The sequence below is a fragment of the Macaca nemestrina genome, chromosome 5, assembly GCF_043159975.1.
Source record: "Macaca nemestrina isolate mMacNem1 chromosome 5, mMacNem.hap1, whole genome shotgun sequence".
Taxonomy (NCBI): Eukaryota; Metazoa; Chordata; class Mammalia; order Primates; family Cercopithecidae; genus Macaca; species Macaca nemestrina.
In genome coordinates this window covers 22,034,790-22,056,409 of record NC_092129.1, presented here as the reverse complement: position 1 = coordinate 22,056,409, position 21,620 = coordinate 22,034,790, and the positions used below count along the sequence as shown (strand labels likewise).

At 39.4% G+C, this 21,620-nt stretch overlaps 1 non-coding gene across 1 annotated transcript; it reads left to right on the top strand.

Annotated features, from left to right (window-relative positions):
- The first annotated feature begins 17,367 nt into the window (after positions 1 to 17,367).
- LOC112423852 (U6 spliceosomal RNA) lies at positions 17,368 to 17,476 on the top strand. The gene has a single exon (XR_003014422.1). It is a non-coding gene; the product is annotated as a U6 spliceosomal RNA (small nuclear RNA).
- The last annotated feature ends 4,144 nt before the right edge of the window (positions 17,477 to 21,620 follow it).

Sequence of the window (21,620 nt, the reverse complement as noted above, 5' to 3'; positions counted from 1 at the left end):
CTTGTGAACCAACAAGTGATCTCTGGCTGCCCAGAAGAAACAAAAGAGATGGGTAATGTAAAAATCTGGATTAGTATTGTAATTCTGGGCACGTACTGGAATCATCTGGTGACTCCGTATTAGCTTGGTTTCAGCAATTGCCCAGTTCATGGAAAGCCTTCTTATTTAGTTTACTTGGGATAGTATTACTTATTTAGCCTTACTCTTGCGGAATATATTGTTATTGTACTCTATATGTAGGAATGCAGGATAAGCTTAATCAATGTTCTCTTAAATTAAACACTTATTAATCTTCCTGATATTACTTTCTGTCAGAGCTCAAGAGTTATGAGTGGCCCTTGACATACCAATGCTTTCTGACTGATCTCCTCTCTACCCTGAATACAAGAGACTCTAATAGTTAGACAGGAATATAATTGCCCCATTCAGTCTGAAGAAGTTACGGAAAATGAATCTTCATCTCTCCAGAACTCTTAGGATGAAGGGTTCCCTTGTAAAAGGGAAGGGAGAAATATGTCAGAGGCGTTTGAACCACAGCAACTCCATATTGTATAGAGGCTGGTAAAATAAGACTGAGACCTACTGGGCTGTATTCCCAGGAGGTTAGGCATTCTTAGTCACAGAATGACACAGGAGGTCAGCACAAGATACAGGTCACAAAGACCTTGCTGATAAAATAGGTCGTGGTAAAGAAGCCAGCCAAAACCCACCAAAACCAAGATAGCAATGAAAGTGATCTCTGATTGTCCTCACTGCTTATTACACCATTTTGCACTAGTTATAACACGACAGCATGCCAAAGACACTCCTGCCAGTGCCATGGCAGCTTACAAATGCCATGGCAACATCAGGAAGTTACCCTATATAGTTTAAAAGGAGGAGAAGCCCTCAGTTCCAAGGATTGCCCATTCCTTTCCCAGAAAACTCATCAATAATCTACCTCTTTTTTAGCATATAATCAAGAAATAACTATAAGTATCTTTAGCTGAGAAGCCCATGCCACTGCTCTGCCAATCGAGTAGCCATTCTTTTATTTCTTTGCTTCTGTAATAAACTTGCTTTCACTTTATGGAATGGATTCGCCTTGATTTCTTTCTTGTGTGAGATCCAAGAACCCTCTCTTGGGGTCTGGATCCAGGACCCTTTCCAGTAACAGTGGCATGAAGCTGCAATGTGTTGAGATCAGTTGATAAAGGTAAGTTACCAGAGGAATTTAGAGAGGGTCCAACTTCCCAGGAGTTGGTTCACTAGATGTATAAGGAAATACAAACTAACAATGAAAAAATGAAATCTTCAATCTCTTGGTTATTGTTATCTATAACAGCTAAAATGAAATTAAAAGAGAATGCTGTGTTGGATTTCAATCTGGGCTTAGGCCACCCGCCTCAAAGATGCCCCCCAAGGGCAGAATTAGGCAGGAACAACAGAAAGTACCTCTAAGACCTGTGGGTACCAAGAGGGCAGTCAATGTGAGAGAAGGGCAAAACCAGGTAACTATTGAAACCAGAGGACACAGTATGAAGGAATTGTTTTGCAGATTGGTATCATTAATTTCCTGTGGAACCTATGCTATAATAAAATGGATTATGAGAGTGACTAATGTAGGGGCAGTATTTTCGGTTTTAAATGCTGCAGAGTGGAAGAGTGTGTTTGGGTTGATGCCGGACCCATGGCTCACCATTGAACAACTGCGGAAGAATATATGATGCAGACACACAGGAGGTTATTCCTAAGGGAACAGCCAGCCTGGTGGACAGGGTAAAAGCCACCTTAAGGTCTGTTTACCCTGAGGGAGGGATTATCCAAGACCACCTAAAAATGCCAAGTAGAACACCCCAGATGAGGTAGCTGATATGCTTTGTATGCGAGCCATGTGGGACTGGCTTTATGATGATGGGAATGTTCACCCGCTGAGTATGTCTATTACCCAAGTCATGGTTAACGCTGTGGCTCAGGGGGCCCCCTCTACATGGGTACCGCATGTGTTGTTAGTCCTGCAGAATTGAAGGACTAGAAGTTCAAGAAGTTCAAGAAGCCTTGTCAAATTTACTGTCTCAGCTTGCCAAGTCTTACGAATGCTAAGAAAAACATTAAGTTAATTAACAAGAGAATTGGGAAAGGCAAAAAGGAGAGTCAAAAACTCATTCAGGAAGGTGGAAATTTTTAAACGGTTATTAAGAAATAAGCTGAATAAAGAAAGTAGTGATGGGATAAAACTAAGAAGAAAAAGAAAGGGAGAATCACGGGTCTCACCTTAGCAGGATGGAGATCTCTAGATGGTTATTAAGAAATGAAATGAATAAAATGGAAATTGATGGGTTAGAACAAAGGACTTACAACACACTGAAAGTTTGGTGGACCAAAGGGAGCCCCGTCTTGTCTACCATCTTTAAAGGGCCCCAAACCACCTTGGTGTATTTCTCCCAGTTTGGAGAAACTTTAAAACCTGGAAGACAGAGATTATAATGAAAAATCTCATCTGAAACTGCCTAGAGCAATAGTCAGGCCCACTAATCAAGAAAGATGGACAAAAGGGCTGGGGTCCTTTGGTTCAGCCCTTTGAGTCCCCCTTAGCTGAGGACTCAAAGCCTTTTGCACAAGAGAGGGTAAATTGGTCTGGGGGTGGAGAAGAGATGTCCCTGAAACTAGGATATAAAAATGTAAGGGTTGACAGGATTATGAAAGTTAGTATATTTGAGTCGGCCAGGCACGGTGGCTCAAGCCTGTAATCCCAGCACTTTGGGGGGCCAAGGCGGACAGATCATGAGGTCAGATCGAGACCATCCTGGCTAACACGGTGAAACCCTATCTCTACTAAAAATACAAAAAATTAGCCGGGCGTGATGGTGGGTGCCTGTAGTCCCAGCTACTCGGGAGGCTGAGGCAGGAGAATGGCATGAACCTGGAAGGCAGAACTTGCAGTGAGCCAAGATCACACCACTGCACTCCAGCCTGGGTGACAGAGCAAAACTCCGTCTTAAAAAAAAAAAAAAAAAAAAGTTGGTATATTTTAATACACTTCAAGAGAAGTGGTTGCATCTCTTTTACCTGATTGTGTTGTGGGAATGAACACTGTATGTGATTGGGGAATGTTTCCCATACCAGGTACCATGAAACAGAAGGCATGTAAATCTGCCCTTTAAGCAGCCCATGTGGCTGGGCTGGGATCAGATCACCACTGAACAACTGCAGATGAATATATGATGCAGACACACAGGAGGTTATTCCTGAGAGAACAGCTGGCCTGGTGGACTGGGTAAAAACCACCATAATCTGTTTAATGGGAACCAGTGAGATTGCCCAAGCACACACAATGCATAGCAGAACGTAGAGTGCTGGTAGGGACAAATTCTCCACTTGATAACCCTCTGTGGAGCATTTCCTGCAGCCTTTGGCAAAAGCCTCTGAGCTCCTCCCAATGACACCTATGGAGAGACTGGACTAGAGAATTTCCACATGAGAAGCATTTACTGCTTTGCTATGAAACATTAACTGAAGCTACCCTATGACACCTGAAATACCCGTGCCATCTTGAGTGATGTCAGAGAAACGTTCTGATGGGGATGGCAGTCCGCAGAGGAGTTCCATAATAAAATGGAGATGGTTTGTAGAGGATCTTGCTACTTAGGGAATGCAAGGAGTAGATACTCTCCAGCAGGGAGTTTCTTTTCTCCTAGGACTGACTCTGAAACTGTGTAAGAAACTGCTAGATTCTACAGTGCCCGATAAACAGCTCTCAGTTGACCGACCAAGAGCTGCTTGGTTTGTGGATGGTAATTCAAAGGCAAATGGACACCATCCTGTCTGAGAGGTCACCACTTTGACAAAAAAGGTGGAAACAGATCTGCTTGGTGGGCTAAATTGCACGCTGTTTTTCTAACAGTGATGGACGAATTGAGCAGTGGTAAAAGCCCCCGAATTTGAGTTTTTACTGACTCATTGGCAGTTACCGATAGCTTGGCCATACTCATGGAAGAGGGCAATGGAAACCTGGCCTATTAAAAGGATGCCCATATGGAACAAGCCCTGTGGAAATGTGAGGGGTGTACTAATGTAGAACAAATCAATGTCCATAAGAATAATGAACTTCCAGGTTCAGAAGGTGACTAGAATCGACAAGCAGATATTCCCATGTTTTCCCTTGAGGTAGCTACCTGGGTCCGTGAAATGAGTGGTTACTGCAGCAGCGCAGATATGGGCTGAGTCTAGTCATGTTCCTTTTGCACCCTCTCAGGCACAAAATGCCAGGAAGAACTATTCTGTTTCTCAGCAAGAGTGACAGAGACTGCTGATGGCTATGAGGCACATTCTCTGGTGGGAAGGCCCTGAACACAGTAGGCAGGTAAGACTGGACCTGGTAACCTTGTGGGGCTACAGATGGGTCTTTACAGGAATAGACAGTGCCTCTGGAGTAAGTTTTGCTTATTCAATGAAAAATGAAAATGCTCAGAGTGCCATTAAAAAAAACCGGAAGAGAAGATATTGCTAGGCTGTTTGGATGGCTGACCATCATTTCTTCAGACTGATGAACTCACTGTACAACCCATAAAGTCTAACAATGAACCGAGAGTTATCCATGTTGGAGTAATAGTTTGATAGAAAAGTAGAATGGGCAATTGAAACATTGATTGTCTAAAACAAGGGGAAATAAAAGCATGAAGGGCTGGCTTCCACATCTTCACAAGTGGGTGCTCACACGCAACATGAATGGGACTAGAGTGTGCTGCAAGATTTTTTTCTCTGTTTTTCTGATTGACCTGGGGAAGAGGAGGTGGGGAAGATGCTGGTATGATGTTGCAATTCTTGCCAAGAGAGGAGTACATTGGTATAACGACTCTAATTTTTTCTTTCTTCCTGGTCACCTTGAAAAAAGATTAGTTTTTCCCCTCTACCTGATGCTGAGGTCCTAAGACCAGGGCTGCAACTACAAGTTGCAACAGCAGGGATGATTTCTAAGCAAAAAACTGTAACTATGTTTTTAAACCTTATGTCAAAATTCCTAAGGGCATAATGGGAGTAGGTTGTGCCTTTACTCCCTCTAGCAATATTGGGGCTAGGAGTGAATGCAGCTATATTGCCTGGTGGCAAAAATAGTTCACTAGTTCTGCACCTATGTGACCTTACCCTGTCTGAATGGGAATGAACTGAGGAGGAGCTAGTTGATTGATTTGTATTGCTCCCTACAATCTAGACCAGCACAGTGGTGATTCTAGTGTCCCCTCCAAAGGCAAAAGTCTGGGTAATAATGGAGAGAAGGAGAAATCGTAGCTGAGAGTAAAGAAATGGATAAATGAGTTGCTGAGAGAAATTTAATTTTATATTAACAAGGCAAAATAGTCTCAGAGCAAGAGACGATATTGTCTCTTAGTTCAATTATCCCAGATGCCTGAAAGGGCGCATGATCACTTTTGCTTTTGGAAGCTGACAAGATTGAGAGGAAGCCTGCAAACCTGAGTGGCCTCATCCTGGGAGACATTCATACAATCTGATGAACTGGATTAATTATTAATGATTGTGTGTAATATATATTTCACATGTATGTTTACAGCAGCACAATTTTCAGTTGCAAAAATATGGAACCGGCCCAAATGACCATCAACTAATGAATGGATAAAGAAAATGTGGTATATATATATACCATGGAATACTACTCAACCATAAAAAGGAACTAAATAATGGCATTCACAGCAACCTGGATGGAGTTGGAGACCATTATTTTAAGTGAAGTAACTCAGGAATGGAAAACCAAACATTGTATGTTCTCCCGTATAAGTGGGAACTAAGCCATGAGGACACAAAGGCATAAGAATGATAAATTGGACTTTGGGCACTCGGGGGAAGGGTGGGAGGGGGATGAAGAATAAAAGACTACACATTGGGTACAGTGTACACTACTCTGGTGATGGATGCACCAAAATCTCAGAAATCACTACCAAAGAACTTTCCCATGCAACCAAACACCACCTGTTCCCCAAAAACTATTGAAAAAAAATCAGTGTGGGAAGGCTGTGGTGTTATGATATGTATTGGTTTATATCCATGGTTCCTGGCTCACAACTCCCATCGTCCTTGTTGCAATCTTTTGTTATAATATTGGGTTTGTCAGGCTTCAGGGGCAGGCCTCTGACCTTTTTCTGCCCTCCTTTTACTCTAATGTCCCCCCACTTTTCGATTGTGGGTCTTAAGGCCCTTCCATGAGAGGGTCCCCCCTATACTCTGGAGGAAGGAATGCTGATATCACGAAGCTTCCATAAAAACCCAAGAAGAGAAAGTTCAGTGAGCTTCTGGATAGCTGAACATGTGGAGGTTCCTGGACGGTGGCATGCCAGGGAGGACATGGAAATTCTGCATCTCTTCCCCTATAACTCACCCTATGTGTCTCTTCATCTGCATCCTCTGCAATGTCCTTCATAATAAATCGATAAGTGGAAAAAAGAAAAAGAAATTGAAACTGAAGGACAGACAAGTGTGCAGTGCTTGATAAAGCAAGCCGGAGGAGAGTTCCAGGCTTTACTGTCTTCAGAGTTTCTATTTCTTACTCAGAGGCTAGGATTCCACTGTGCCTTGAGGCATTCACCTGGGTAATGTGGAGAGGAGGGGAACGTGGAGGCTCAACATCCACGTGTCAGGCAGAGCTAGGGTCCTTGTACTCTGGGAAAATTCTCCTGGAGTCATGCACATCTATAACAGTACAACCATCATTCAAAGCCCACAAAGATAAAGATGGAAAACTCTCCGTTTCACTCATAATAGCCACAAACTATTGACCTGAGCATTGGAATCAGACCCAGAAGCTGAGTCTCAGGAGGCTCAGCTAATAGGCTCCAGTGCCTCACCCTTTTTGCTCTGGGCCCCTCCATCTGAGCCAGGAACCAAAGTAGGAAGAGCTGGAGAGGAACCCTGGAGAGCAAGTGGTTAACAGGGAGAGGGCAGCGGGAGGCAGAGGATACCATTGGTTTGATAGAGGGCTGGAGGGTCTTCCCATACTGAACCCGATACTGACTTTCAGCCTTTAGGCTGAACTGAGAGATTAAAACCTCTGAGAAATTAAAACCAATATGGTCAGAGCAGGGGAGGCTGAGAGGAGGGAGTAGGAGAACTGAAGAGCCCTGAGCACAGCCTTGCTCCTGCCCTCAACTGCTATGCTCATGTGATATATGACACAGTGAGAAGGTGCTGGACAGGCAGTCAAAGAAAACTGGGTTCTAGCCCTGGTTCCACAACTCCATGACCTGGTGCAAGCCCGTCCCCATCTTTCAGCCTCAGTTCATTCATCTATACAAGAAGGAGGCATGGATGACCTGGATCACCTCCTGCGTGGCTGTCAGGATGCTGTGAGACTCCAAGGAAGTGGAAGCAATCTCTTGGGATCTCTGGAAAGTATTACTGGAAGCTTAAAAAATAACAGAAACAATAAAAATGTGGTTCCCATCCTCTGGCCTCCCACTGTGACTCTCAGATGTTCAGACCTGAGATCTGAGAGTTCCCAAATACAGGTATCTGACATGGATGGGGCAAGAATAGAACATCCACGAACACTGCAGTGCCCACAGAGAGGAAAGGTATGAAGCATGGGACAAATGAGAGTATCCATTCAGAAGTCACTCTGGTGCCGATGTTGCTAATGTGGGGGTTGTTAGTGTGTGGGGAAAGGGAGTGTATGGGAACTCTGTACTTTCCACCCAGTTTTGCTGTGAATCTAAAATTGCTCTAAAAGTAAATTTTAATAATTAAAAAAAACCTATCATCCGCTTTTCTAAAGCATTTTATCTCCTACATTTACAAGTTGTATCCTGAGAAAAGGTCCTCATTTAGTTAAATACATTGAATTTCAGCATGTTTGAGAGCAGAGAGGCTTTGCCTTTCAAAGAGATTTTTTTTTCCATTTTCTCTGAAAATGTTAATGTTGTGTCATGTGATTTAAACATTTTCCTGATTCCAGACCAAATGAAGATGATCAAAGTTCAGAGAAAAACAAGAGAGATAAAAATCTTGAAATCAAGAAGTTGAATAATCTTTCTTAGCAGAGATTTCTAAGTAAATAGGGAATCCTTTATGAAGTTTAATTCCAAAGTCTTTAGTCAGACAACTATTCTCTTAGTTAATGGAACTTCTGTTTGGATAGAGAGTATAGAATTAGGAGATTGAGAGGCAGGTTATAAGGGATCCAGAAGCCCTGACACTCGGTCGGCAGAACTCCTGTTGGAAGCCAAGCAGTCTGATCCCAGGCACTTTCCTTTTCCCCTCTCCTTGCCCCCTGTCTTTATGTCTTTCTTTCTTTTTTGAGACAGGCTCTTGCTCTGTCTCTCAGGCTGGAGGGCAGTGGTGCGATCCTGGCTCACTGCAGCCTCAATCTGGGCTCAAGTAATCCTCCCATCTCAGCCTCCTGAGTAGCTAGGACCGCAAGTGTGTGCCACCACTTGCTGGGTCTTGGCACCCTGCTCTTTACTGCCTTCTCAAAGTTACCAAATGAGATCTTTAAGGAGACCAATTTAGCAGACTGTGTTTAAAATATGAGCTAAACAGTTTTTCCTCCACCTCCTTTCCACACTGTTCCTCTATGCGGTTTTTTTTTTGTTTTGTTTTTTGTTTTTTGAGACGGAGTCTCGCTCTGCCGCCCAGGCTGGAGTGCAGTGGCGCGAGATCTCGGCTCACTGCAAGCTCCGCCTCCCGGGTTCACGCCATTCTCCTGCCTCAGCCTCCCGTGTAGCTGGGACTACAGGCGCCCGCCACCGCGCCCGGCTAATTTTTTTTTTTTTTTTTTTTGTATTTTTAGTAGAGACGGGGTTTCACCGTGTTAGCCAGACGGTCTGGATCTCCTGACCTCGTGATCCGCCCGCCTCGGCCTTCCAAAGTGCTGGGATTACAGGCGTGAGCCCCCGCGCCCGGCCTCCTCTTTGCAGTTTTAAAGGGTGCTCCATGCTTATTCTATGATCCATTTTTTATACAGTTTTGCTCTCTTGTTGCAGCTCAGAGATCTCTTTGAGATGGTAACTGATCGCATCTTACCAAAGATTTATATTTTAAGAGGAGCTATTGAAAACTAACAATATCAATCCTGTCTCATTTCCTCAGCCAAGGTTTTCTGTCCCTCCTTGAAGGTGAACCCAATTGGCTTTATTCCTAAGACTCCCCCTGAGTGCTGGGACACATTTGATATTCTTCCTCACTAACAAGGGGACTTGAAATTAAGTACTGTTCATCAGATTCGGGGCCTGGGAGCCACGACGTCTTCGTACCTATATTCTTAAGTTTTTTTCTCTAGTTATCGAGTATAACTGGGATTCAGAGCATAAGCTTAGGGTTTCTGGAGTCAGCAGACCCTCCCTGGGAGACTAAGAGGGTCTTGCTTTTCCTTGGAAGGAGCTAGTCTGCCTGATCTCCAGTTAGAGACATAACAGGGAACTGCCAAAGACAAAATGGCACAACGTTGGAAACTGTTGAGACCAAGAAAAATGTCAAGACTAGGCCGCAAGTAGAATCAGGGTTGGGTTTTCCAGAGCCAAGCAAACTAAACAGTCTGGTTTGGGGACAAAAAAATCTACTCATGTGGGATGGTAAGGCCCCTGTTATGCTTCTCATGCATGTCTGACTAAGGTATTAAAAGAAAGCTTCTATGCTCAAAGAATAAAAGCACAACACTGGGAATGACAGGCTGAGGAATTGAAGCTTTTGTTGGAGTCTCGGCCAGATACTTCTGCACACTATACTAGGTCACTGGCTCTCTTCTGCTAGTGCACAAGAGTGACTCTATTATTATTTTAGAGACAACTGTTTCCTTTCTGCCTTCCTGTCTTTCATGATGGCGAAGCCTATTTCTCCCTTGTTCTTCTGTATGTTCACATATCACAGAAATCCCATAACCCTCTTAATTCGCTCTGTGGGAAATCTGCTCTAGAAATGTACAATGTGCTGTGTTCTAAAAATGTGTTATATAAAAAGAAGCTATTAGATTTCAGCTTCTGGGAAGATGGAGTAGACACACTTTTCCTTATTCCTTCCACTAAGTATAACTAAAAATGCAGAATATTATATATAATACAAACATAAGATTTCAGAAGGAAGAGAGAAGGCAGACTGCCTAGAGACATTGGGACCTGAGAAGTGACACAGTGGTGAGTCACCTGGGTTTTCTTTTTGCTTTACATACACCAGACTTAGAGCTGAATAAGCCTGCAACCGGCAAACACCAGCAGGCACAGACAAAACAAAAACAACAAAATAAAAAGCAACAAAAGCCAGTCCTCTCCAGTCAAAGGATCAGAAAAGGGTCAGCACAGCGTGAGATAAAACTTTTAGATAGTAACCGCTCTAATCCATTCAAACACCACAGTCAAAAGGTGGCCCTACTGTCACTCACAGCAGCAAAGTGGGGCACCTAGACTTTCACCCTCTTGAGGCCGTAACAAAGCATCCTAACATCCCCTCCACTTTGTCTCCACTGACTCCACAAATGTCCCTCCACCTCAAATGTCAAGGAGGTCAAGTGGGGAACCTGGACTTCTACCTCCACCTGAGAGCTCCATGAGTCAGTACATCACTCTTTTGCTGGAGATGCATCAGAGAGAAAGCCAGCTAAAAGAGAAAGTATAAATAAACTCCTGGGTCTCATAACATAATTCATTCATGTGTTACTTAATGTTGGGGGAATGCATTGTTAGGTGATTTCATCATTGTTTGAACATTTTTGATATGGTTTGGCTCTGTGTCCCCACCCAAATCTCATCTTAAATTATAATCCCCACACGGCAAGGGAGGGACCTGGTGGGAGGTCATTGGGCTCATGGGGGTGTTTTCCTCTTTTCCTCTATGCTATTTTCATGATAGTGAGTAAGTTCTCAGATCTGATGGTGTAATAATATTTGGCAGTTCCCCACCCACTGCTCTCTCTCCTGACACCTTGTGAAGAAGATGCCTGCTTCCCCTTTGCCTTCTGCCATGATAGTAAGTTTCCTGAGGCCTCCCCAGTCATGTGGAACTGTGAGTCAATTAAACCTCTTTCCTTCATAAATTATCCAGTCTTAGGTAGTTCTTTATAGCAGGGTGAAAATGAACTGATACAATTGTATAGTGTACTTACACAAATCTTAGGTAGCTTTTTATAGCAGTGTGAAAATGAACTAATACAATTATAGAGTGTACTTACACAAACCTAGATGGTATAGCCTACTACACACCTAGGCTACATGGTAGAGCTTATGGCTCCTGGGCTACAAGCTTGTACAAAATGTTACTGCACTGAATTCTGTAAGCAATTGTAACACAATGGTAAGTATTTGTGTATCTAAACATATCTGAACATTAAAAAGGTAAAGCAAAAATACAGTGTTAGAATATTATTATTTCAGACAGTCTGATGTGTTTAAAAATGTATGTGGAAGAAATATACTGTATAAGACTATCTTATTATAAATGAAATAAGTAAAAGGATGTAAAAGGAGGTAACATTTTTATACTTCACTTGAACAGGAAAAATAATGGCGCCAGTAGATTATGATTAAGATCGCTCTCTCTCCATATCTTGAATAAAAGGTGTAGAGAGATACACTCAAAAACATTATAGATAAATCCAAATGAAATTCTAGAAAATGTTTAAGTAATGCATGGAAAGTCAGGGAAAAGAAAATAGAGAAATGTAAAACAGAAAGAACAAATAGAAAAGAAAAAATATAATGGTAAACTTAAGTCACCCCATCACCCAACTATATGCTGTTTACAAGAAACTCCCCTCAAATATAATGATATGGGCAGGCTGAAGGTAAAAGGAAGGAAAAATATATCATGCAAACATTAATCAATGAGAAGCAAGAGTGGCCATTTATCTAATAAGGTGACTTTAGAGCAAAGAAAATTATCAGAGAAAAAGACATTGTACATATATAATGATAAAAAAGTGAGTCCAACAGGAAGATGTAGCAATCCAAAATATGTGTACATCAACAACAGAGTCATAAGAAGAGTGAGGCAAAAACTGATAGAAATGAAAGAAGAAATAGACAAATACATAATTATAATTAGAGATTTCAACACCCCTCTTTCAGCAATTGATAGAACAACTGTACAAAAAGTCAGAAATTACATACAAGAACTGAATGACACCATCAATCAACAGCATCTATTTAATATTTAGAGAATGCTTTACCAACTAACAGCAGAACACATATTGTTTTCAAGTGCTCACAATACATATACCAACATAGACAATATCCTGGGCCATAAAACAAACTTCAATAGCTTTAAATAATTGAAGTCATACAGAATGTGTTTTCTGGTTACCATGAAATCAAACTAAAAATCAATAGCAGAAATATCTCAAGAACTTAGAAAAAGAGGAGCAAACTAAAACTAACGCAAATAGAAAGAAGAAAAGAATAAAGATAGGAACAGAAGTCAATGAAATTAAAAACAGAAGGCCAGGTGCAGTGGCTCACGCCTGTAATCCCAGCACTTTGGGAGGCCGAGGCAGGCAGATCACCTGAGGTCAGGAGTTTGAGACCAGCCTGGCTAACATGGCAAAACCTTGTCTTTACTAAAAGTATAAAAATTAGGTGGGTGTGGTGGTGGGTGCCTGTAATCCCAGTTACTCAGGAGGCTGAGGCAGGAGAATCCCTTGAACCCAGGAGGCGGAGGTTGCAGTGAGCCGAGATCACACCACTGCACTCCAGCCTGGGTGACAAAAGCAAGACTCCATCCCCCAAAAAAGAAAAAAAAAAATTAAAAACAGAAAAACAGTAGAAAAAATAGGTAAAATAGATTTGGATCTTTGAGAAGATCGACAAAATTGACAAACCTTCAGCAAGACTGAGAGAAAGAATAGAGAGAATATATAGATTACCAGTATCAGTATATAAAACAAGGGATATCATTACAGATTTTGCAGACATCAACAGGAAAATGATGAAATGCATTACTATAAACAACTCTACACACATAAATTTGACAACTTAGATGTAGTGAATCCCTTCCTTGGAAAACAAGAATTACTACATTTTACCCAATGTGAAACAGATAAGTTAAATAGCCTTTTAGCTATTAAGAAAATTGAACTTACAATTTTAAAGCTTTCAAAAAGAAGTCAGTAAGCCCAGAAGGTTTCACTGGAGAATTTAAGGAAGAAGTAACATCAATTATACACAACCTTTAGAGATTTTATAAAGCTAATTTTACTCTCATACCAAAACAGACAATACAAAACAAAACAGAACAAACAACTTTCAGGCCAATATTTCTCATGACTATATATACAAAAATCCTTAACAAAATACTAGCAAATAGAATTCAGCAATATATAAAAAATGTACACCATAACTATGTTTATTCCAGGGATGCAAGGCTGGTTCAATATTTGAAAATTAATCAATGTAATTCACCGTAACAGCAGACTTAAGAAAAAATTTACATGGTCATATTAATTGATGCAGGACAGACATTTGACAAAATTCAGCAGCCACTAATGAAAAAAACTTTCAGAAAAATAGATATAAAGGGGAACATTCTCAACTTGATTAAAAAATCCACAAAAAAATCTGCAGCTAACATTATACCTAATGGTGAAAGCATGATGCTTTTTTCCCTAAGATTGGGTACAAGGTAAGAATGTTTTCTCCTCTTACCATTCTTATTCAACAGAGTGCTGGAAGTTCTAGCCAGTTCAGTAAGGCAAAAACAAAAACAAAGCAGACAAGAAAAAAAAAAATAACCAAAACAAGCAAAATAATAATAATAATAAAAATAAAAGGCATATGAAAAGGAATAAATAAAAAATAAGACTGTCTCTATTTGAAGATGACATAATTGATTATGTAGAAAATTCCAAGGAACCGACCAAAAATTTTCTAGGTCACATAAGTGAGCTCAAGAAATTTGACAAATATAATGTAAGCATTCAAAAATAATATTTCTGTATGCTAGCAGTAAATGGTAGATGTCAAGAGTGAAGCTATAAAACCATTTTCAACTGTGAAAAATATAAAATATTTAGGTGTGAATCTATGAAAATGTGTACAAGACTTGCATGCTGATGACTACAGAAAGCTGATGAAATAAACCAAATGGAAGAAACCAAAAAAGATCGAATTTAAGTGGAGAATTATACTGTGTTGATGAACTGGAAGTCTCCACATATTGAAGATGTACACTTTGCCTAAATTGCTATATAGGTTTAATGCAATTCCTATCAAAGTCTCAAAAAATATTTTTTGTAGACACAGATAAAATTATTTTAAAATATATATGGAAAGGCAAAGGAACCAGAATAGCTAAAACAATTATGAAAAAGACCAGTAAAGTGAGAGGAATAGGTCTTTCCCATATCAAGTCTTAATATGTAGCTACATAATATAGCACTGGTAGAAAGATAGACACATAGACTAATGGAACAAAACAAATAACCCAGAAATAGACGTACACAAATATGCCCAACTTATTTGTGAAAGAAGTGCAAAAGAATTTCAATAGAGGGAAGAGAGGCTTTTCAACAAGTGGTGCTGAAGCAACTGGACATCCACAGGCAAAACAAAAACAAAAACAGAAACAAACAAGAACCTTAACAAACACAATTTATCCAAAAATTAACTCAATATGGATTATATCTTAAGTGTTAAAACTATGAAATTTTAGAAAAAACATGGGAGAAAATCTTCAGTGTGTAGGGCTAGGTAGAAATTCCTAAACTTGGCACTTAAAATGCACAATCCATAAAAGGAAAAATTGATAAATGGAACTACATAAAAATTTGCTCTGCAAAGAAAAAAAAAGCCTAAGAGGATAAAAAACCGTGTTACAGAGTGGAAAACTATTTTCCAACCACATGTCTGACAAAGGACTGGTATCTTCAGCATATAAAGAACTCTCAATATTCAACAGTAAAAAACTTGAGCAATCCGATTAGAAAATGGGAAGAAGTCATGAAGAAACATATGACATAAAAGGATATATGGATGGTAAACAAGCACATGTAAAGATGCTGAACATCATTATCGCTTAGGGAAGTGCAAGTTAAGACTATACATTATCAGTAATACTTATCATAATGGCTAAAATAAAATGGTGACAACACCAAATACTGGTGAAGACATAGAGAAACTGATCACTCGTTCATTCCTGGTAGGATTATAAAATGGTACAGCCACTCTGGAAAATAATTTGGCAGTTTCTTAAAATACTGAACATACAGCTCTAAACGAACCAGCAATCACACTCATGAGCGTTTATCACAGAGAAAGGAATACTTATATTGACATAAAAACCTGTACACAAATGTTTATAGCAGCTCTATTCATAATATCCAAATTCTGGAAACAATTCAGATGTCTTTCAATGAATGAATCAGTGGTTAAACAGTGCCACGTGCATATCATGGAATACTGCTCAGCAAAAAAGGCAAGAAGCTATTGATACATACATCAGCTTGAGTAAATTGCCAGATTCATTCCATATTGTACTGAGTGAAAAAAGCCAATAACGAAACGTCATATGCTATATGTTTCTGTTTATATAACACTTTTGAAATGACAGAGTTGTAGAAATGGAGAGTACATTGGTAGTTGCCAGGTGGTAAGGGGTAGGGGGCAGCAGTGGGGAAGTGGTATGGCTGTAAGCGGGCAACATGAGGGATCCTAGTGGTGATGGAAATGGTTGTGTCTTGACTGTATCAACATCAATATCCTGGTAGTGATATTGCACAATTGTTTGTTGATGGTACAAGTAGGAAAAATTGGGTAAAGAGTGTCCACTAGATCTCTCTACATAATTTCTCACAACTGCATGTGAATCTAAAATTATCTCAAATTTAAAAGTTAAAAATTTTTTAAAGGTTGTTGATGATATACACTATGCTGGAGGACCACAAGGCAAGACTACAATGAAAGGCCTTGCAATTTCCATGTCAATCTAAAGATGTTAAGTTAGTTTGAGTCTGTGCCCTTGAGATTTGGACTCAGGCCTGATTTAGGCTTGGCTTGATTTATGGGTTTCTGCACAGGTCTCCTCCCATTTATTAATCTACTGCTTAGAGTAATTTGGTTCATATCCATTGAAGAAGTTAGGGGAGGAGATTCTTGTTCAACTCCTATTCTGTACAGTTACCAAGTCTGTTTGCCCACACAACCTTAATACTAAAACCAACCAACCTTTTTTCATCAAAAGCAAAAAGGTATTATTTGTTTGTAGATACGTAGGTTATATGAATCTTTTATTAATGAGTTCATAGATAAACTCATCATGTAACTTGATTGTGAGGGGCAAAAATAAACTTGAATAGCCTATCCTAAGCTGTCATAGGAAGAAATATAGGTTCATTTTGGTATCAGAACAAAAATGCAACCGTAAGGCAATATCATTTCAGAATTTTCTTGCGAAAAAATTAAAGTTTTCTATTCTGCAAAGGATGCAATGGACAAAATTTATAGAAGGATGGAAAGATTGGGAGAAGATATTTGTAACTCCTAAACACACAAGGGACCAATGTTTGCAACATGTTTGTATCTACAAATTCCTCAGAAAAATACAGAAAATGTTACTTAAAATGAGCAAAATAAATATGACAATCATTCACAGAAATCCAAATGCCTGACGAGTGTATAAAGAGTTGTCAAAATTTCTTAGTAATAAGAGAAAGTGAATTTTCAATGCAATGAGACACCAATTTACACTGATGAGAATGGCAAAAATAGTTGGATAATACAACATTTGGTGGTGGTGTTGGGTCACAGGCAACCTTCTGCACTGCTGGAGGGAATGTAGGCTAGTATAGTTTATGGACAGTGATTTCGCCGTCTTCAGCCACATTAGGTACCCATAGCTCTGCTCCCCTGCCGGGATCATAATAGGACATGAATGAGGAAGTAGAGGAGTTAGGATGTCCATCACTTGGAATAAGCAAGTAAAACTTGGTGATGCACACCATGGAGCACAATATCACATTTAGAAGCAATGAACTAGATGTACATGTAACAGCACAGACAGATCTTTAAAACATGGTATAGAGTAAGAAAAGTAAGATGCAGATTGGAACCATTATATGTAATTTTATAAAAGGGTTTAACATACACAAACAACAATACTGTTTTTTTTTTACAAGGTTGCACACAAATTCAAGAAAGCATATAAACCACATTACGACTGTTGCCTGTAGCTGGAAAGAGAGCAGGGTTGGAAGATAAACAGTATATACGTAAATAAACAAAAATGCGCTGGGTACGGACCTTGATGATACCGGGCCTTGAAATAAGTATGGTTAGCTCCATCCTGGCACCTGAGGTAATTAAAGGAGGAAGAGATGAAGAAGTAAGGGAAGGGCTGGTTATCTGGAGTTGAAAGCTGGGTAGATTGAATGTAAACAGCAGCTAAGAGGTATTGGTAAATTTAGTGCTCACTTTGGCAGCAGCACATATACTAAAATTGGAGTGATACAGAGAAGATTAGCACGGCCCAGCGCAAGGATGACATGCAAATTTGTGAAGGGTTCCACATTTTTTAAAATTTCCCACTCATCAACCAGGAAGAACCAAATTTACTCTTCATTCACACAAACATTCATTTACTCATTTAGTAGATAACTTCTCCCTGTCCACTGAAAAAAAAAAAAAAAAAAAAAAAGAGGTATTGGTAAATTTAGAAAGACACCTGAAACATGCATAGCTCAGCTCTTTATCTTTCTCTTGGGAGCCAGCCTCCGTTGTGAGGTCTCGCTTAGGTTTGGGCCTCCTAGGATTGAGTGGGCAAATCTTAATTCTGTGGTTTAGCTAGTAGGCCCATTTAGGTTCCACACTTCCAGCTGAACTTAATTAGTGAAGACTTCCATTCTTACTTTCTTACTCAAATTGCTCATCACTGGGTAGGTAAGAGGGATGCTATTAATTGGGAGCCCTTCTTGGAGACTACAGCTTTCACAGGCACGCAAGTAACCTGAACTTTGTTATTATAATGATTTGCCAGCCAATTTTTCTATCATCTTATCCACCTGGATCAAGGTACAGCCTGGACTTAACAAAAAGCAGCATATTGAGCTAAGGAGTAAAGGTACTATTCTCACCACTAGAGAGGAGTGTAGCTGTTATCGGAGTTTCCTATCAGAATCTGTTGACTCAGGTTTGTGTGTAAAATTAAATTCACAGATTAAACAAGCTTGCTTATCAGGCTTTCGCTGGACATTTTCAATTATTACTATGTTACTAGGATAGGGTATTCTAGAAGGAAAAATGAAAATAGGGCTGCAGACATGCTGGGAACAATGGGCAGGAGGCAGCAAGAGAGTCAAACAGCACTTAGAAACCTTAGCCATGGAGGAGAGCCTTGTCCAGTACAACAACTGACATCCGTAGCCTCAGGACAAAGCAAATTTCTGCTCCATATTCTGCTCATTAGGTGAGAAAATATCTAATCCATTTTCAATAGATTGTCATTTTTAAAAAGGCATCTGAAATGGCTAACTTCAGCTATTTGAAAAATCAGTAATGTGCAATATCTCATCCCTCAGTCTTATTTGATAAATGAGATATGGTCTGATATTACTGTCTTAAAATAATTATATATTTATAAAGTCTAATTTTGATACTCTTCTAAAAATGTACACTTTATTCCTCTCTGTAGTGATCTAAATAATAAAGCCAAGTTTATTATTATGAATGCTTTGTACTTCTAAGGTGTTTTCTAAATCCAGTTAAACATGTAAGTGTGTTAAACAAAGAAGTATCTTCAATTTAAACCATTATCCTAGATGCTTTCTGGCTTTATAGAATGCTGTGGATTTGCAATATGTGTGTTTTATATTTTGCAATGGTAGACTTTGATCAGGTGAAACATAGTTAAATAGTAATCCGTAATAAATTTATATTACATATACAGCCATGTTTGCAAAACTTCTTTCCATCTTATAATGATAATAATGACTTTAACTTTTAATTTCTTCCATTCTAGTTTGAGGAAACTGTGAGTGTGTTTGAAAACTTTGGCTGGCAGTAATGCTTCTAAGATCATTTGAACACACATCTTCCAGTGTGTTAGAAACACACATCTGATCTCTGGAGTTGTTATATTCATGCAAATGCTTAGATCTTCATGCACACTGAATTAGAAGGAATCAATATAAATATGAGTAGATATCTTTACATTGCAGAGTAGAAATCTGCTGAGAATTATTTATCACATACTCCAGAAACTGAACATAAAAAAGTTAACTATTTTTATGCTTAAAATGCAATATGTGATTATTCTATAAAGGTAAACATTTAAAAAGTATAGGACAGAGTGAGGTTTGTGTCTTCTTGATTCCCTTTCCTGACCCTCCTCAGATAACCACTGTTATATTTTGTGTGTATCCCTTCAGAACTTCCAAAACTGGGCTTTTGATTTTGGCACAGGAATGTTGCTATTCAAATATAATTATTATACTGTGACTACACTGACCATCATACAGATAAAGTTTTTAAATGCAGATAAAATGTGGTTTTATATATGTAAAGTTATAATAGGGACTTTGAGGAATCATTTTACAGTGTTAAACCTGACTCATTTCAAATTCAATTCTTTTGTACCGGAAGAGCTGGTTAGGCCTGTTTTTCCTGGTTCCCACAGTCTTCCAGGCTCAATCCATCTTTACCCTAAATTCTTATACACCCAGTGAAAACTTGTTTTTGCAATATCTATATATTTAACTTTTAATAATTGTAGGATAAATTGCTTTTCTACTTTTCTTCTTTGTAGGAAAAAAATCGACTAGTATAGGCAATAGTAGCTTGAACTCTGCGTCTGACAGACTGAATACTTTGGAGATGGTTATTGCCAAGTTTTTTGGGTCTTAAATAAATAAAAAGCTTAACAGTTTGTCATTTCACGCTTTTAAGTACATCAAAAGCGTTGGATGAACGTAAGTAGTGGAGTAATTTTCAGTTTTACATTTTCAGTTATCAATGCTTGGTTAAAGTGAGCAAATACTAAATAAATGCATAAAAGTGCTTACTAAATAAATGGAAACAAAAAGTGGCTCTAATAAAAATGTTGCAATATTTTCTCATCAATAATTGAAAAGACAAATGATTCCAAGTTCATTCATTCATTCATTCACTCATTCATCTGATGTTTGATTAGTGCACCCAACTGTCCATCTATCCGTCCACCTGTCCATCCATCTTTCTACCCATGCCTTCTTTTAAAAAATACTTTTTAAACACCTTCTCTGGGCATGGCATGTAAGAGGATATTAAGACAAAATGAAACAAAACATAAAACACCAATGGCATCTCCAAGAAGGTAAACATCAACAGTCTAGTTACAATTCTTGAAGTGGATATTTTGGGGTAATATTTCTCAAGAAAAAAGTCATAAAGTTGATTTATACAAGCCTGAAGTAAATTGTCTTGGAAATTAAAATTCAAGATAGACATTTGTAGTTAATGACCTTACCCTGGAGGATCTCAATTTAATAGAACTGGATTTGCATACATAGTTATTAACTGTGAGTTCTTGATCAAATTGTTTTTTTGTTCAGTGCCGGATTCCTCATCTGTCATAGAGAGATAATGAAACCTACTTCTCAAACTCATCAGGAATATTAAAATATTATACTTGAAAGCCTTTCTAATTCTACAGTGTAGTACAGTTCTAAGGTCACTTTTACAGGCATTTCTTTCTTCCTTTCACTTTTCGAAACAAGGTCTCCCTCTGTTGCCCATTCAGGCATGAAGTGGTATAATCTTAACTTGCCGCAGCCCCTACCTCCTCGGCTTGGGTGATCTGGGACTACTGGCATGCACCACCACGCCCAGCTAATTTTTTTGTATATTTTGTAGGGACACGGTTTCTTCATGTTGCCCAGGCTGGTCTTGAACTCTTGGGCTCAAGCAATCCGCTTGCCTTGGCCTCCCAAAGTGTTGGGATTACAGGTGTGAGCCATCGCACCCAGGCAAATTTTTGATGTTTTGTAGAGACAAGGTCTCACTATGTTGCCAGGCTGGTCTCAAACTTCTGGATGCAAGTGAACCTCCCACCTCGGCCTCCCAAAGTGCTGGGATTACAGGTGTAAGCCACCATGCCCAGCTTACGGGTATTTCAGTGAGGTAAAGACACATTTTCAGAAGTACGGAAGACTTTTCCTTATTTTGTGCAACCATTGTGTTTGCACTATCGTTAATGATATTTTGTTCCAATGTAAAATTAGTCAATGTTGGTAAGCCACGATAAATCTATATCTAAATATTTGGTCTAGTTGATTCTAGTATAGGAAGGAGTGCTGGAAGTGAGGAAGGGTGGACAGAAGAGATAGAAAGTGCTGCAATGTGGGGTGAGAAAACAGGAGTGGGCAGTGAGAGATGGTGTGGAGTGGTAGCTGTACAGAGCTGGCCTTACCATAGATTGTTTCATGCTGGTGATCATTCTGGAGCTGATTCTCTCAATCAACCTGAGGGCCCATGGATATTTTGAAAGTGCACCTTAAAATTCTAGAATGTTAACTCTACAAGAGAATGCACCATTATCCATTCCAACCCTTTCATTTTTGGAGGAAGAAACGATAGCAGCGATGTTAAGTGACTTGCCCAAAGTCACATAGTGAGTGGCAGAAACATACGATAATTTGACAGTTGTTTTGACATGGGACCATTTTAGAGTCCTAAAAAATAAGT